The following is an 18,282-nucleotide window of genomic DNA, read 5'->3' on the forward strand; positions in this document are numbered from 1 at the left end:
TTTAGTCTTTTCATATGATAAAACTCTGTTTAAATTCAAAAATTGTCTCTGAGCCTTTCCAGTTGGTTTGACTAAAACTCTTGCTTTAATTTCATGGTAAAAATCATTTTAAAAATTGCATCTGAGTCATTTTTAGTCGTTTTAGTCCCCAGGGGCATTTTGGTCATTTCACACGAAACTTTGGCAGAGAGAGGTTACTTTAAAGTACCTCATTTTAAGTAGTTGGTTCGTTTTAGTCCATTTTGTGTTTTTTATTGGTTTCACTTTACGTTTATTCCAAATTACTTTTTTTAATTCGAATTTTATTAATTTTTTTTTTTTGCACCTTAGTCCTTTCTTCTTTTTTTTTTTATTATTTTTTCCAAATTGCATTTAGGTCCTCCAAGTCAAACTTCTTCTTTTTTTTCTTTTTTTTTAGATCTTTTTTGGTCAATTGCATTTTAGTCCCCAAAGTTTCAAATATTGCAAAATGGTCCTAATTTTTGTCCAGTCTATTTTTTAGTCTTTTTTCTATTATTTTGCAGACAGGTCCTTGTAGTTTTCAATTTTGCAGAAAGGTCCTTTTGTCAAAATCCAGCAAGGCCGAATTCACACAAGTCCAGTACAGGTGTCAACAACACATTGGTCCAAAATCACACATGTCAGCCTATAAATAGCCAACTCATCAATGCACAGAGGGAGGATGAATCAGAATTCGCCAAATCATCATAAACACTTTTCCATTTCTCTCTCTTCTCCCAAACAGATCAAAATCATAACCGTTTCTCAAGAACACCAAGAACACCAAGAACATTCATCCCTAATTCATCAAACCCTAACTTTCCAGTAACAATTTTTTTCAATCAATTGGAATGAATTCAAGGCAGTTCTCAGAGATTCACTGAAGAATCTTCATCATCGAACCTTGACTTCTGCAATTCGAAGCTCAAATTCGTTACCTAAGCAACAAATTTGAACGATCACAGAAGCAAAAAGAGTGAGAAGAAGAGGATCGAAGCAAAATCACATCAGCGAAGGAGAAGAAGAAGATAACTGATTTATTTTCAGTTCGAGAACTTGCCAGAAGCCTTCGCAAGGATCTATTTGTTCGAATCTCCAAGCAAATTCAGGTAAACACGTAAAACCTTCTCGTTTTTTGGTTATATTCATCATCAAAGGTTCGTATTGGAAAATAAACGGTGAATCCAAATGAAAAGCTTGAAAAGATTTGAACAAGTTGAAAACCGAAACCCTAAAACACAAAATCATGAAGATTCACCGTTTATTTTTTAACTCAGAGTTCAAACTCATCATTAGCAGAGCAATTAAATCAGATTAGGGTTCGGTTCCAAGAAAGCTTCAAAAATCCGAAACGTTTCGAATTTGTAAAGGTTTAAAACCAAATCCGTTCGAATCAGTGTAGATCGAAGCGTTTCGAACATCTTTCTTCAAAAAAAATATCAAGATCAAAACGATTTGAACATTTTTCTTCAAAAATAACAAGATCGAAACGTTTCGAACTCTCTTCTTCAAAGAAATATCAAAATCGAAGTGTTTCGAACATCTTTCTCCAAAGAAATATCAAAATCGAAGTGTTTCGAACATCTTTCTCCAACGAAATATCAAAATCGAAGCGTTTTGGACATCTTTCTTCAGAAAATGACAAGTTCGAAATGGTTTGAACAACGTCCTTCAGAAAATAGCAAGATCGAAACGTTTTGTGTCCAATCTGTGCTGATTTGTGGATTAATTCATAGTGTACGACTCGAAAGCCTTGAAGGAACGAGTGAAAAACCTGAAAGCATGAAGATGAGAGAAGGTGGAGAGGATGAGAGAAGATGAGAACCTTAGAGAGAGAAAATTAGGGTTAGATCGATTCAGACCGGTCTCCCCCACTCTTATACTGGAGTGAACCGAATTGGTTCATTCAAACCGGTCTGGTTCGTCCTTGAACCCTAAGTTCCCACCGTTTGATCTAGGATTGATCCATCTGGATCAATCCAACGGTCCCTGAGTCTTTCCTCTGATCCGTTTCCTGCTGGTGTTTGGGCCTTGGGCCTTTGTTTTGCTTTTCTGGATTTTTTTTGCTATTTTTCTCACTGTCTATGCTTTTCACACTCCTATTCGTATTAAAATTACTTGGAAAATTCTATAAAAATTTGTGTATGTTTCTTGTTAATTTTGTAATGTTTTTATGCAATTTCTTGTACTGAAAACTTGATAAAAATAATGTGTTAGTTTCTTGTGTTAATTTTGAAGTTGTTATGTCAAAAAAAACTTATGAAAATTGTTTGATTTTAATTCCAATGATTGATATGTGTTTGTGATCCATGATGTGTGACTTTGTGATATCTTCCTTTTTTATTGTCTAAATGTGTATGTTACTACATGTGAATATTTTTTGTGCTTTATTACTTGTCTTACAAGTCTTGTGTGTGGAGAAATAATGTGAAGTAAGCCCAACTTTTGTCCTAAATGCTTGACATGTTACACTCCTTTAGTTCTCCTTGTGAAAACTGATTTGACACTCTTTGGGAACTTGTTAAAACATGAGGATTATAGGTCTTGTTCAAGCCTTGCATTGGTGATGAATTCTTAGGCGTACTTCACATTATGTTTGCTTATTTTTATGTCCATTCTTTTATTTTTGATATAATAGCTCTTACTTGCTCTATAGCTTATGCTACTAACATTTTCATCTCATGCTCCATAAGCACATTTCATCCTTCCATTTTAAATTTCACTTCTTGCACTTTAATCCTCATACCAAGACTTAGAATGTAACACTTAGGAATTTTTTGTACTTTACTTTTATGCAATTTAAATTCTTGCAAGACCATAGAATGTATCTAGGCCAATGATGTAAAGGACAATGGACTCTAATAATGTACACCGACACAAGCACCGACACATGCACACACATCACATAGATACTTTAGATGTATGGCTAGGGTATGCATGTTTAGATGTATGTTTAGGATTGAATGCTTTAGATGTATGTCTAGAAACTTTAAAACTTAGAAAAAAACTCTCTTTTCCCAAAAAACATGAACAACATCACTCAAGTGATTTTCTTAATAAACCTTGGGGTCCAAAACCCCATTGATTTTCTCTTTTATTTTCTTAATCAAAATTTCAATGAATCTTAATCATAATTGACTCTTTTTTTTCAAAATCACTAATTCAACCTCACAATTTCACAATCTTATGCCCTTGAGGCCTCTCTCTCTCATTCTTCAAAATTCCATTTTCAAACTTAAAATCAACCAACAAAAACAAAAACATTTTTTGGAAGAGAACTACGGTGGATTTGATCCCTTAAACGGGTACGTAGGCAAGGAACCAAAATTCCTTCAATTCAAATAAAATAAAGATTCAAACACTTTCTTCTCCCTCCAATTCTTCACTTAGTAAACTCTTAGGTGTAAATATCATTTTTTCAAATAGCATTTAAAAATAAAGCGCGCGCGTAGAAAGTAAAGACGATTCCTATAGGTTACTATAGTCGTTATGGGTGCCTAACACCTTCCCGTAGCGAAAACAACTCCCGGACCTCGATTCTCAAGGGTTTTGCTTATTTTTTCCCTTCCCAAGAAAAAATGAGATATCACCGGTTAAAAAGGTTCAAACGTAATCAATGTTTGGCACCCGAAAACCAAGATAAAACAGCTGGCGACTTCACTGGGGAATTCGAGAGTTACGCCTAGTCTTTATTTCCACGCTTGCGCTTTCGTTTTTACTTGCTTCTTTTTTGCTTTCCTATGTGAATAAATGTTTAAATTCTTGCAAACGTGTGGGGTGAGAATATCAAAAGCCCTGCACTCGGGCTGAGTGAACTTAGGATTTAGGAGGGATATAATCGACGATTCATTCCGGGGGTTGCCTCGTGTTTTGGATTATGCGATCAATCCCCCATAGCTGAGGCATTTTGGGGGTGATGTTGTTGGCGCGTGTTGTCGCGTTTAAGCACTTTACTTCTAATTGTTCTATGACGCTATGAACCATAGATAACCAAACCCATCCATGGCCATTTTCTAGGACGTAGTGCGGAGGCTAAACCGAGTGTTGTCTCGAATTTTAGTCGTCACGCGATACTACACTCAAGTTAGACCTTCTTACGGATAATCATGGAGCGAGTGTTGTCTCGTGGCACCATGATATACGTCGCAGAGGTTGCAACTTGGGAACCTTTTTAGAACCCGGTTACTATTTCCTAAAGCCCTAGTTTCACCGGACACCATGTCCACCCGTGACTCCTTGACTCTGAACTTCAACCCACCATGTTTTCTCCGAACTTGAACATAATCATGCATACATGCATACATGCATAAACTTTTTCCATGCATTTATCGAAGGGCTTAGACCAATTGAATTTGTAAACATTGTAGGAATGGGGAAGACTAAGTCCTACAAGTTCAAGGAAGTGGATTTGGCTAGTTTGAGAGATTTGGCACTCAAGATCGAGGATCCGACCGGTTTCCGACATCGTTACGGGGCTTTACTTACTATTCTCCAGACTAATGTGGATGAGAAGCTTGTGCACACTCTAGTGCAATTCTATGATCGGGAGTATCAGTGCTTTACTTTTCCCGACTTTCAGTTGGTGCCTACTTTAGAGGCTTATTCTTGCTTGATGGGTCTATCTATTGCTAAGGGGGTACCCTTCGCGGGACTTGAGAATCCTCCTACTCCATTGGTTATTGCTAAAGATCTCTATCTCAAGACCACCGATGTCTCCAAGAATCTTGTTACTAAGGCTCGCATCCGAGGGTTCACTTCAAAGTACCTACTTGAGAAAGCCAACCTCAACACCACTTGTCAAGACACTCTTGAAGCTATTCTCGCACTCCTCATCTATGGGCTTATCCTCTTTCCAAATCTTGATGACTTCGTGGACATGAATGCTATTATGATCTTCCACTCCAAGAATCCGGTTCCTACTTTGCTAGCTGACACATACCATGCTATTCACGATCGATCCGGCAAGGGTCGTGGATACATTCTTTGTTGTGTGCCTCTCCTCTATAGGTGGTTTATTTCGCACCTTCCGAAGTCTTTCCACGGCAATCCAGAGAATTGGTCTGTTTCACAAAGGATCATGGCTCTCACTCCTAATGAGGTGGTTTGGCTCACTCCAGCTTCTAGAGTTAAGGAAATCATCTTCGGTGGTGGGAAGTTTCTTAATGTACCTCTTCTTGGTACCCGGGGTGGAATCAACTATAACCCGGAGCTCGCCTTGCGACAATTTGGTTTCCCGATGAAAGAAAAGCCCATCAATCTTGCCACATCTCCCTACTTCTTCCACTATTCCAATGCTCCCACAGGAATAAGAGAAGATTTCATGGAAGCTTGGTGTAAGCTTCGGAAGAAAGAGGTGAAGCATATGGGTGTAAGGTCCGGTGTTGCTCAAGAGGCCTATACACAGTGGGTGATAAATCAAGCTGAGGAGATTGGTATGCCTTACCCCTCTATGAGATACGTGTCTGCATCTATTCCTACCATACCTTTGCCTCTACTACCACCTACTCAGGAGATGTATCAGGAGCATCTAGCTATGGAGAGTTGGGAGAAGCATCAATGGAGGACAAGATACTACGAGGCTGAGAACCTGATCATGACTTTGGATGGAAAAGATGAGCAGCAGACTCATGAGGTCTTGACACTGAAGAAAGAGCTGGCTAAAGCTCGGAAAGAAATTGAAGAAAAGGATAGGTTGCTTATGAGGGACTCCAAGAGGGCTAGGGGTGCCCGTGACTTCTATGCACGATACTGCAGCTATGAGTCTGGGTCTGAGTCTGAGGATGATGCTTCCACTTCCTATGCTTGAGGATTTCCGTTTCCCGTTGTTATTTTTAGTTGTTTATGTTGTTTTACATTTCAAAGTCTATCCCTTGGCTTAGTATTTCAAAGGGAATTATCTTGTAAGACTTTGTGATGTCTAGTTATTCTGTCTGGTTTTAATGTTCCAATTGTTTAGTAATGTTTACAAGTCTCTAATTTGTCTAAAACCCTTCGATAACACAAAAAGAGTCTTTTTTCACATGCATTAACACATCTCATGCACCATATGCATTCATCGGTCACAAAAGACTTCTCTCGTGCTCATTGCCTCCTGGTTCTTCTGCCGCAGTCTGAAAGGTGGCTCGTGCTCGTAAGGTCTACCAACCAGATAGAATTCATCAAACAAGATTTTACAAGAGAAGAATCATGGCTAACTTTGAGGAAGAAAATGCTCAGCTCCGTGCCGAATTGGCCGCTATGAAAGAAGACTTGGCTAAGGCTCATGACGCTATGTCCACTATGATGGCTGCACAGGAACAACCAGCCACATCTGTCCCAGCTTCCACTGAAGTAATTCCGTCTATCCCACTGTCTACTGTGATGTCTGATGCTCGGTTTGTTATGCCCAATGGACGCCCTTATGGACTCTCAGCTTTCTATGCTCCTAATACTGCGGCCGGTATCTCTGGTTTTGCTGGTCAAGGACAAAATCCTACGACGACCTTTGCTGGTGCAAGTACCTCTATGCCTCAAGTGACTACTGTTGTTACTGATCCTGTTGTACACATTGTGCAACAGGTAATTGATGTTGATACTCCGCGTGGACAAGACCCTGTAATGGAGGCTATGAGACAACAGTTAAGAGAGTTAGCTGGAGAACTCCGTGAGGTCAAAGCTAGCCGTGGGAACGGTGTTTCTGCTAAGGCTCGTGATCTATGCCTGGTGTCCCGATTTGAGGTTCCTAAGAAGTTCAAAGTACCAGATTTTGACAAATACAATGGAACTTCTTGTCCACATAGCCATGTCATTCAGTACATCCGAAAGATGGCCAACTACGCAGATAATGATGCACTGATGATCCACTGCTTCCAGGATAGCTTGATGGAAGATGCGGCAGACTGGTACACTGGTTTGAGCAAAGACAATATCCATACTTTTGAGGAACTTGCTGCTGCTTTTGAAAGTCATTATGAGTTCAATACCCGCTTGAAGCCAAATAGGGACTCTCTTAAGTCCTTGTCTCAGAAGTCAGATGAAACCTTCCGTGAATATGCTCAGAGGTGGAGAGGAGCAGCTGCCCGCGTTTCTCCTCGACTTGATGAGGAAGAATTAACACAGACATTCCTGAAGACTCTGAAGAAGGAATATAAGGAAAGAATGATAGTCTCTGCTCCGAATAATTTCTCCGATATGGTTACCATGGGAACTCGCCTAGAGGAGGCTGTCAGAGAGGGTATCATTGTTCTTGAGAAGGGTAAATCTTCAGCCAGTGCACCAAAGAAGTATGGTAACGGCCATCATAAGAAGAAGGAATCTGAAGTAGGGATGGTATCCAGTAACCAATCTTCAGCTACTGTCGCTCCTATTAGTGCTACTCAATTACCTCTACCCTACCAATATATGCAGTACTCTCAACATCCCTTCTTCCCACCATTCTACCAGCAATATCCTCTGCCACCGGGTCAACCACCAGTGCCCGTTAATGCCATTGCCCAGCAGGTACAACAACAGCCTCCTGCTCAACAGCCACAGCAGCAACAACAGGGTCCTCGGCCCAAGACTTATTTTCCACCAATACCAATGCGGTACGCTGATCTGCTCCCAACTCTACTTGCTAAGGGCCACTGCGTCACCAGACCAGGCAAGCCTCCGCCTACACCATTGCCTCCCAGGTTCCGACAGGATCTCACATGTGAATTCCATCAGGGCGCTCAAGGCCACGATGTTGAAGGTTGCTATGCCCTGAAGTATATTGTAAAAGACCTAATGGACAGAGGACGGTTGACTTTTGAAAATAGTGTTCCTCATGTTCTTGACAATCCACTTCCAAATCATGTCGCAGTTAACATGATCGAGGCTTTTGAAAGAGTTCCTATTCCTAGAGAGGCTCCCATGTTGGATGTCCGTAATGTTGCTACTCCCTTGGTACCGCTACATGTCAAACTTTGCCAGGCTTCTTTGTTCAATCACTATCATGCTTCTTGTTCAGAATGTCTTCAAAATCCTATGGGTTGTTGTGTGGTGCAAAATGATATACAGAGCCTAATGGATGACAAGTACTTGATTGCCAGTGATGTTTGCGTGATTGTGCCAGTGTTTCATGACTCTCCTGCTGGAGGTACATCTCAGACAAAGAATGTTGAACCTTTGGTGATCAGGTTACCTGGCCCGGTATCTTATACCTCTACAAAAGCAATCCCTTACAAGTATGATGCGACCATGATTGAGAATGGAGTGGAAGTGCCTCTGATATCCCCATCTACGGTTGATAATGTTGCCGGAGAAATTACAGCTCTGAGAAGCGGAAAAGTCCGTCCACCCTTGTTCCAAAAGAAGGTGGTTACACCTATTGCTACGATAACTCCACCAGTTGCTCCTCCTATTGACAAGAACCCCGGCCCATCAGGCCAACCTATTGAAGAGTCTAATCTGGATGAAATTCTAAGGCTTGTTAAAAAGAGCGATTATAAGATTGTAGACCAGCTGCTGCAAACTCCATCAAAGATATCCATCTTGTCTCTACTCTTAAGCTCAGAAGCTCACAGGTAAGTGCTAATGAAAATACTGGAACAGGCCTATGTTGATCATGAAGTCTCTGTGGATCAGTTCAATGGAATAGTGGGTAACATTACTGCTTGCAATAACTTGGGATTTGGTGATGATGAGCTCCCCGAAGCAGGAAAACACCACAACTTGGCTCTGCACATCTCAGTGCACTGTAAGTCTGACATGATATCCAATGTGCTGGTGGATACTGGATCATCCTTAAACGTAATGCCTGAATCTACACTGAGACAGTTGAGTCATCATGGAATTTCCCTAAGGGGAAGTAGCTATCTGGTTAAAGCTTTCGACGGGTCTCGCAAGGATGTTCTTGGGGAAGTAGACTTGCCAATTACCATTGGTCCCGAGACATTTCAGATTACTTTCCAGGTCATGGACATCAATGCTTCTTACAGTTGTCTCCTCGGAAGATCGTGGATTCACGACGCTGGAGCAGTCACTTCTTCTCTGCATCAGAAACTCAAGTTCGTAAGGAATGGGTCCGCTGAAGGGACGTCATTTCAAGGCTTGACCGTTGAAGGTGCAGAACCCCGGAGAGCTAGTGCTACTATGGCCTCATTGAAAGACGTCCAGAAAGCTGTTCAAGAAGGGCAAGCTGCTGGCTGGGGCAAAGTGATACAGATTTTGGAAAACAAGCGTAAAGAGGGCCTTGGATTCTCCCCGACCTCAGGCGTTTCAACAGGAACTTTCTACAGTGTTGGGTTTATCAATGCTATTGCTGAAGACGCTGCTGAAAGTAGTTATGTGCCTACATTTGTTGTACCGGGAGGCACTGTGAGAAATTGGGAGGCCATTGATGTTCCTTTAGTCATGCATGCTTCCATGTAATGTGTCTTGTTGCTCATGTTTTCTTTGTTTTCAAAATAACAATCCTTTCGCCCCGCCCAAGGCGAAAGTGATATCATTGTGAGGGCATGTTTGTTTCGGCATTGCCGTTATCAATAAAAGTTGTTGTTTTTTCCGCGACTCTTTGTTTTTTACCTTTTAGTGCCTTTTCTTGGAAATAATGGTAATGCCAGAAAAAACCAAAACATCTGTATTTTCTTATTAATTTCAAAAATCTGCATGAAAAACATTTTTCTAAAATCATCCCGATCATATTATGCAGATTGAACCATAATAAACCCGTTGAACACAGTGACCCTATGGTTCCTCCAAATTTTGAATTCCCTGTATATGAAGCTGAAGATGAGGAAGATAATGAGGAGATACCGTATGAGATCACTCGACTGCTTGAACAAGAGAGAAGAGCCATTCAGCCTCACCAGGAAGAGATTGAGCTTATCAACCTGGGTACTGAAGAAAACAAGCGAGAGATCAAGGTCGGTGCTGCACTCGAGCCAGAAGTGAAAAAGAAGATCACTCAGCTTCTCCATGATTATCCAGATGTCTTTGCATGGTCCTATGAAGATATGCCGGGTCTAGATCCCAAGATTGTGGAACATCGGATACCGACAAGACCTGAATGTCCTCCTGTCAAACAGAAATTGAGAAGGTCTCGTCCAGACATGGCTCTTAAGATCAAGGCTGAAGTACAAAAGCAAATTGATGCGGGTTTCCTTATGACGGCTGAATATCCTGAGTGGATTGCCAACATTGTACCAGTACCAAAGAAAGATGGGAAAGTTCGAATGTGTGTTGATTACAGAGATTTGAATAAAGCCAGTCCAAAAGATAACTTCCCATTGCCTCATATTGACGTGCTTATTGACAGTACTGCTCAGTCTATAGTGTTCTCTTTTATGGATGGTTTCTCTGGTTATAACCAGATACGGATGTCGCCTGAAGATAGAGAAAAGACGTCCTTCATCACTCCATGGGGAACGTCTGTTATAAAGTGATGCCGTTCGGCTTGATAAATGCTGGTGCAACCTATCAAAGAGGTATGACAACTCTGTTTCATGATATGATTCATAAAGAGATTGAAGTATATGTTGATGACATGATTGTGAAGTCAAGTGATGAAGAGCAACATGTTGTGTATTTGAAAAAGATGTTTGAAAGACTGAGAAAGTACAAGCTGCGGTTGAATCCTAACAAATGTACATTTGGTTTAAGATCTGGAAAGTTGCTAGGTTTCATTGTCAGCCAAAGAGGCATTGAAGTTGATCCTGATAAAGTCTGAGCCATCAGAGAGATGCCGGCCCCTCAAACTGAAAAGCAAGTCAGAGGTTTCCTCGGGCGGCTGAATTATATTTCAAGATTTATATCTCACATGACTACTACCTGTGGACCAATTTTCAAATTGCTCAGAAAGAATCAGCCTGTTGTATGGAATGATGAATGTCAGGAAGCTTTTGATAGCATTAAAGAATACCTGTTGGAACCACCTATCCTTGTCCCGCCAGTGGAAGGAAGGCCTTTGATTATGTATCTGTCGGTGTTAGATGATTCTGTGGGTTGTGTCCTCGGTCAACAAGACGAGACTGGAAAGAAAGAACATGCTATCTACTATCTGAGCAAGAAGTTCACCGACTGTGAGACTCGGTACACAATGCTTGAGAAGACTTGTTGTGCTTTAGCTTGGGCTGCCAAATGCCTGCGTCATTATATGGTGAATCATACAACTTGGTTGATATCCCGAATGGATCCAATCAAGTATATCTTTGAGAAGCCTGCTGTTACTGGAAAGATTACACGTTGGCAAATGTTGTTGTCTGTATATGATATCGTGTACAAAGCTCAGAAAGCAATCAAAGGAAGTGTCCTTGCTGAGCACCTTGCTTATCAACCTCTTGTGATTACCAGCTAATTAAGTTTGATTTCCCTGATGAAGAGATTATGTATTTGAAAGCGAAAGACTGTGAAGAACCACTGATTAATGAAGGGCCAGATCCCAATAGCAAATGGGGGTTGGTGTTTGATGGCGCTGTCAATGCTTATGGTAAAGGAATTGGGGCCATTATTGTAACCCCGCAGGGGCACCACATTCCTTTCACTGCTCGAATAAATTTTGAATGCACGAACAACATAGCTGAATATGAAGCATGCATTTTGGGCATTGAAGAAGCCATTGATCTGAGAATTAAGCACCTTGACATCTACGGAGATTCCGCACTTGTTATTAATCAGATAAATGGTGAATGGGAGACTCATCACGAGAAGCTGATCCCTTACCGTGACTATGCAAGACGTCTGTTGACATACTTTACCAAAGTTGAGCTACACCACATCCCTCGGGATGAAAATCAGATGGCTGATGCTCTTGCCACTTTGTCTTCTATGTTTCGTGTCAATCACTGGAATGATGTGCCCGTGATCAAAGTGCAGCGTCTTGATAGACCTGCTCATGTGTTTACTATTGAGAATATGTCAAATCAGGCTGATAGAGATGTGAATGATAGAAAACCTTGGTATCACAACATCAAACAATTCTTGCAGAATCATGAATATCCACCTGATGCTTCCAACAGGGATAAAAAGACTTTGAGACGATGGGCTAGCAAATTCCTTCTGGACGGAGAAATCCTATACAAGAGGAACTATGACATGGTCTTGTTGAGATGTGTTGATAAGCAAGAAGCTGAGAAATTGATGCATGATGTACATGACGGTACTTTTGGGACCCATGCTTCGGGCCACACCATGTCAAGAAAACTGTTAAGAGCCGGCTATTACTGGATAACTATGGAGCGTGACTGCCACAGACATGCCAAGAGATGCCATAAATGTCAAGTTTATGCTGATAAGATTCATGTGCCTCCACACGCTCTCAATGTTATATCTTCCCCATGGCCTTTCTCTATGTGGGGCATTGACATGATCGGAAGAATTGAACCAAAGGCTTCCAATGGACATCGTTTCATTCTAGTGGCAATTGACTATTTCACCAAATGGGTTGAGGCTACTTCCTATGCAAATGTGACCAAGCAAGTGGTAGTGAAGTTTATCAAGAATAACATCATCTGTCGGTATGGTGTTCCCAACAAGATCATCACTGACAATGGTTCCAATCTGAACAACAGCATGATGCAAGCTTTATATGAAGAATTCAAAATTGAACATCACAACTCCTCTCCTTATAGACCTCAGATGAATGGTGCAGTTGAGGCTGCTAACAAGAACATCAAGAGGATTGTTCAGAAGATGGTCACTACTTACAAAGACTGGCACGAAATGCTCCCATTTGCCTTGCATGGTTACCATACTACAGTGCGCAGTTCAACCGGGGCAACTCCTTTCTCTTTGGTATATGGCATGGAAGCAGTTCTCCCTCTGGAAGTGGAGATTCCATCTCTTCGAGTGATCAGGGAAGCAAAATTAACTGAGGCTGAATGGTGTCAAAGTCGGTATGACCAGTTGAATTTGATTGAAGAGAAACGTATGGATGCTATGGCTCATGGACAGTTGTATCAAGTGCGAATGAAGAATGCTTTTGACAAGAAAGTCCGACCTCGAGAATTCAAGGAAGGCGAACTTGTATTGAAAAGAAGGATAAGTTAGCAACCCGACCCAAGGGGCAAGTGGGCACCTAACTATGAAGGTCCTTATGTTGTCAAGAAGGCTTTCTCTGGTGGTGCTTTGATCCTTACACACATGGATGGTGTTGAACTCCCAAATCCTGTCAATGCCGATATAGTCAAGAAATACTTTGTCTAGAAAGAAAAGAACAGCATGGTAGGTCGAAAACCCGAAAGGGCGGCCTAGGCAAAAATGCGCTTCCCGGTGGATCGAAAACCCGAAAGGGCGATCCAGGCAAAAGTTAGGGACAAAAAAAATGAATATGAAAAAGCTCGCTGAGATTGTACGCAACTCAGGCAAGAATGAGCGCCTCGATGAGCCGAAAACCCGAAAGGGCGGTTCATGCAAAAATGAGGTTGATAATCAAAGACAAGTAACTATATCCGGCAAACCACCATCACCCCTTGGGGCATCTGTAACTGTCAATGGTCATCGTCATCAGAAGCTTCTGTACTTGTGAATTCAAAATTTCTATGAAATGTAGCGGTCATCGTGTTCAATGTACGTACCACCAACCAATAAAATTACCATTTTCCAAGCTTTGTAAATCTGTGAAGTCATGCCTTTGGCTGACTCTCACTCTTCTACATCAATTTGAGCCTGTGCTGTTGTTTGAAACTCTATTTTTCTTTCTATTTTCAATGCAATATACAAGATATTTTCTTTCCATTTTGATAATGTCAATGTCTGAAACAAACAGTTTTAAAAATTGAAAAATCTTTTCCGTCTATTTTGAAAGCAAACCTGAGCAATAGGGTACATTCCAGTGAAACATGCATGAATGAATGAGTGTCAATGTCTATTTCAATACATGTTACGAGCAGGTTACTCACCAGGATGATCTGTGGTCAATGGCAAGAATGAAAAAACAGAATGAAAATTGAAAAAATGCAAAATAAAAAGCTCGCTAAGTTGAAAACCCTAAAGGGCGGCTTAGGCAAAAAATGAGCACCCCGCTGATTGACAACCTATGAAGGCAATTCAGGCAAAAATGGGGCAATGAAAAGAATTTATTCCCGGTGAATCGAAAACCCGAAAGGGCGGTTCAGGCAAAAATGGGATTGAAAAATGAAAAATGAAAGAATGAAATATTGAAAAGCATTGACCACAGATGCGAACATCCAATGTTTACCCAGCACTGACACGCCTAACAACGGCGACCTGTATCAAAGAATCCGCCAAGGGTCCCTCCTCTACAAGTTTTATTGCCCTCAGCCATGGTTTTGATACGTCTCTCACTGACGGTCTCTCCAAAGAGGATTTTCGTGTGAATATGTTGTAGCACGAGCCACTACGTGCCCAATCTTCCAATGTTTCGTCTGTCTCCGTGAAATTTCTCTGTCAAACTGCAAACCAATCATGCATTTCAAGCATTCATACATGCATAATCATGCATTTTATGTGCTCATACATTTAATAATCTTGTTATATCATACATACATGCTGCATTTCCAATTTCAACTTTCAATCCAACTCAGTTTCCACTTTCAATTCAGTTCAATCTCCCCTTCCAATTCAACCCAATTTCAATTTCCAACTCAACTCGATCTTCAATCTCAATTTCAATTCAATTCAATTTCAAATGTCAAATTCAACTCAATCTCCAATTTCAATCCAATCTCAATTCAATTTCAACTGTCAAACTCAATTCAATCTCCACTTTTAATCCAATCTCAATGTCAATTTAACTCAATTTCAATTTCCAATTCAACTCGATTTCAATCTCCAATTCAACTCAATTTCAACTCTCCAATTCAATGTCTATGTCTATGTCTCTGATTAATCTCAACTTTCAATCCCTTTTTCAATCTCAAACTTTCAATTCAATGTCGTTGTCAATGTTAATCCACTCTCAATTTGCTTTTGGGCCAACAAAAATGGTCATGTCTACCTTCAAATCAAGTCAATATCAACTTTCTCTCAATTTGAATCTTTCTAAATCCAACTTCCAATTTGTATCTTGTTATTGGTCAAGTGGCTAGTTCGATCCAAAGAACAGCTTGTACCCGCTTATATGCCAACGTTTCCGGTCAAATGCCAAGTTCGATCCAAAGAACAGTTTGTACCCTGCTTATGCTTTGTTATCGGTCAAACGACAAGTTCGATCCAAAGAACAGTTTGCACCAACCTGCATGTTGTAATACTGATCAAGCCACAAGTTCGATCCAAAGAACAACTTGTATCAGTCTTTTGGCTATGCCTCCAGGTCAAGTAGCAAGTTCGATCCAAAGAACACTTTGTATCTTTCTATATGTCTATGTTTTCGGTCAAGTGCCAAGTTCGATCCAAAGAGCAGCTTGTACCTGTCTTGTACTTCTATTCCCAGTCAAGTAGCAAGTTCGTTCTAAAGAACAGCTTGTACCCATCTCTTGTCTGTATTCCATGGTCAAGTGGCGAGTTCGATCCAAAGAGCAGCTTGTACCTATCTTTTGTCCCCTGGATTGTCTACCCTGTCAATGTCCACCTAAATCCCCAGTGGTATGACATGCTCTGTAGACCCCAGTTTGTTTGTCTTGCATTCATAATCAAAATGTTGCATGGCATTCATAGTTCGAAAAATCTAAGAGCGTATTTTTATGTCCAAAAACAGTGCAAATGTTAATATTTAAGTGTCTTCGTCCCGTCAAATCAAAGACTTCGTCTCTTGACTCTCCGGACAAAGAAACTTAAATAGGGGCAGCTATTATACCCTAATTTTGGACCTAAAAATACTTATTCAATTTGTTCTTTCATCTGTGATGTATGTCTATGTTTTCTTGCACCTCAAGTCATCCAAAAACATTTTTTCTTGTATTTCAAGTCATTTGAACTTGTCTCTAGTCAATTACATATTTTTCTGCATTTCATTTCAAGGTTATTTGCAAAATTCATGAAAAAGGGCATTTTAGTCATTTCCTATGTTAAAATTTCTATCAATCTTTGAAAAATTGTTTGAGTCTTTTCAACTGGTTTGAATAGGTCCTTATTTCAATTCTATGTCAAAATCCATTTTAAAAATTGCATTTGAAGTAATTTTGAGTCAGTTTAGCCCCAAGGGGCATTTTAGTCTTTTCATATGATAAAACTCTGTTTAAATTCAAAAATTGTCTCTGAGCCTTTCCAGTTGGTTTGACTAAAACTCTTGCTTTAATTTCATGGTAAAAATCATTTTAAAAATTGCATCTGAGTCATTTTTAGTCGTTTTAGTCCCCAGGGGCATTTTGGTCATTTCACACGAAACTTTGGCTGAGAGAGGTTACTTTAAAGTACCTCATTTTAAGTAGTTGGTTCGTTTTAGTCCATTTTGTGTTTTTTATTGGTTTCACTTTACGTTTATTCCAAATTACTTTTTTTAATTCGAATTTTATTAATTTTTTTTTTTTGCACCTTAGTCCTTTCTTCTTTTTTTTTTATTATTTTTTCCAAATTGCATTTAGGTCCTCCAAGTCAAACTTCTTCTTTTTTTTCTTTTTTTTTAGATCTTTTTTGGTCAATTGCATTTTAGTCCCCAAAGTTTCAAATATTGCAAAATGGTCCTAATTTTTGTCCAGTCTATTTTTTAGTCTTTTTTCTATTATTTTGCAGACAGGTCCTTGTAGTTTTCAATTTTGCAGAAAGGTCCTTTTGTCAAAATCCAGCAAGGCCGAATTCACACAAGTCCAGTACAGGTGTCAACAACACATTGGTCCAAAATCACACATGTCAGCCTATAAATAGCCAACTCATCAATGCACAGAGGGAGGATGAATCAGAATTCGCCAAATCATCATAAACACTTTTCCATTTCTCTCTCTTCTCCCAAACAGATCAAAATCATAACCGTTTCTCAAGAACACCAAGAATACCAAGAACATTCATCCCTAATTCATCAAACCCTAACTTTCCAGTAACAATTTTTTTCAATCAATTGGAATGAATTCAAGGCAGTTCTCAGAGATTCACTGAAGAATCTTCATCATCGAACCTTGACTTCTGCAATTCGAAGCTCAAATTCGTTACCTAAGCAACAAATTTGAACGATCACAGAAGCAAAACGATTGAGAACAAGAGAATCGAAGCAAAATCACATCAGCGAAGGAGAAGAAGAAGATAACTGATTTATTTTCAGTTCGAGAACTTGCCAGAAGCCTTCGCAAGGATCTATTTGTTCGAATCTCCAAGCAAATTCAGGTAAACACGTAAAACCTTCTCGTTTTTTGGTTATATTCATCATCGAAGGTTCGTATTGGAAAATAAACGGTGAATCCAAATGAAAAGCTTGAAAAGATTTGAACAAGTTGAAAACCGAAACCCTAAAACACAAAATCATGAAGATTCACCGTTTATTTTTTAACTCAGAGTTCAAACTCATCATTAGCAGAGCAATTAAATCAGATTAGGGTTCGGTTCCAAGAAAGCTTCAAAAATCCGAAACGTTTCGAATTTGTAAAGGTTTAAAACCAAATCCGTTCGAATCAGTGTAGATCGAAGCGTTTCGAACATCTTTCTTCAAAAAAAATATCAAGATCAAAACGATTTGAACATTTTTCTTCAAAAATAACAAGATCGAAACGTTTCGAACTCTCTTCTTCAAAGAAATATCAAAATTGAAGTGTTTCGAACATCTTTCTCCAAAGAAATATCAAAATCGAAGTGTTTCGAACATCTTTCTCCAAAGAAATATCAAAATCGAAGCGTTTTGGACATCTTTCTTCAGAAAATGACAAGTTCGAAATGGTTTGAACAACGTCCTTCAGAAAATAGCAAGATCGAAACGTTTTGTGTCCAATCTGTGCTGATTTGTGGATTAATTCATAGTGTACGACTCGAAAGCCTTGAAGGAACGAGTGAAAAACCTGAAAGCATGAAGATGAGAGAAGGTGGAGAGGATGAGAGAAGATGAGAACCTTAGAGAGAGAAAATTAGGGTTAGATCGATTCAGACCGGTCTCCCCCACTCTTATACTGGAGTGAACCGAATTGGTTCATTCAAACCGGTCTGGTTCGTCCTTGAACCCTAAGTTCCCACCGTTTGATCTAGGATTGATCCATCTGGATCAATCCAACGGTCCCTGAGTCTTTCCTCTGATCCGTTTCCTGCTGGTGTTTGGGCCTTGGGCCTTTGTTTTGCTTTTCTGGATTTTTTTTGCTATTTTTCTCACTGTCTATGCTTTTCACACTCCTATTCGTATTAAAATTACTTGGAAATTTCTATAAAAATTTGTGTATGTTTCTTGTTAATTTTGTAATGTTTTTATGCAATTTCTTGTACTGAAAACTTGATAAAAATAATGTGTTAGTTTCTTGTGTTAATTTTGAA

The 18,282-nt window shown here is 39.8% G+C and overlaps 1 pseudogene; it reads left to right on the top strand.

Annotated features, from left to right (window-relative positions):
* The first annotated feature begins 6,093 nt into the window (after nucleotides 1-6,093).
* On the top strand, nucleotides 6,094-16,756 carry LOC146899962 (uncharacterized; annotated as a pseudogene).
* The last annotated feature ends 1,526 nt before the right edge of the window (nucleotides 16,757-18,282 follow it).

This window comes from Medicago sativa, chromosome 8 (assembly GCF_051527215.1).
Source record: "Medicago sativa cultivar Bolivia chromosome 8, Bolivia_mono, whole genome shotgun sequence".
NCBI classification, from domain to species: Eukaryota; Viridiplantae; Streptophyta; class Magnoliopsida; order Fabales; family Fabaceae; genus Medicago; species Medicago sativa.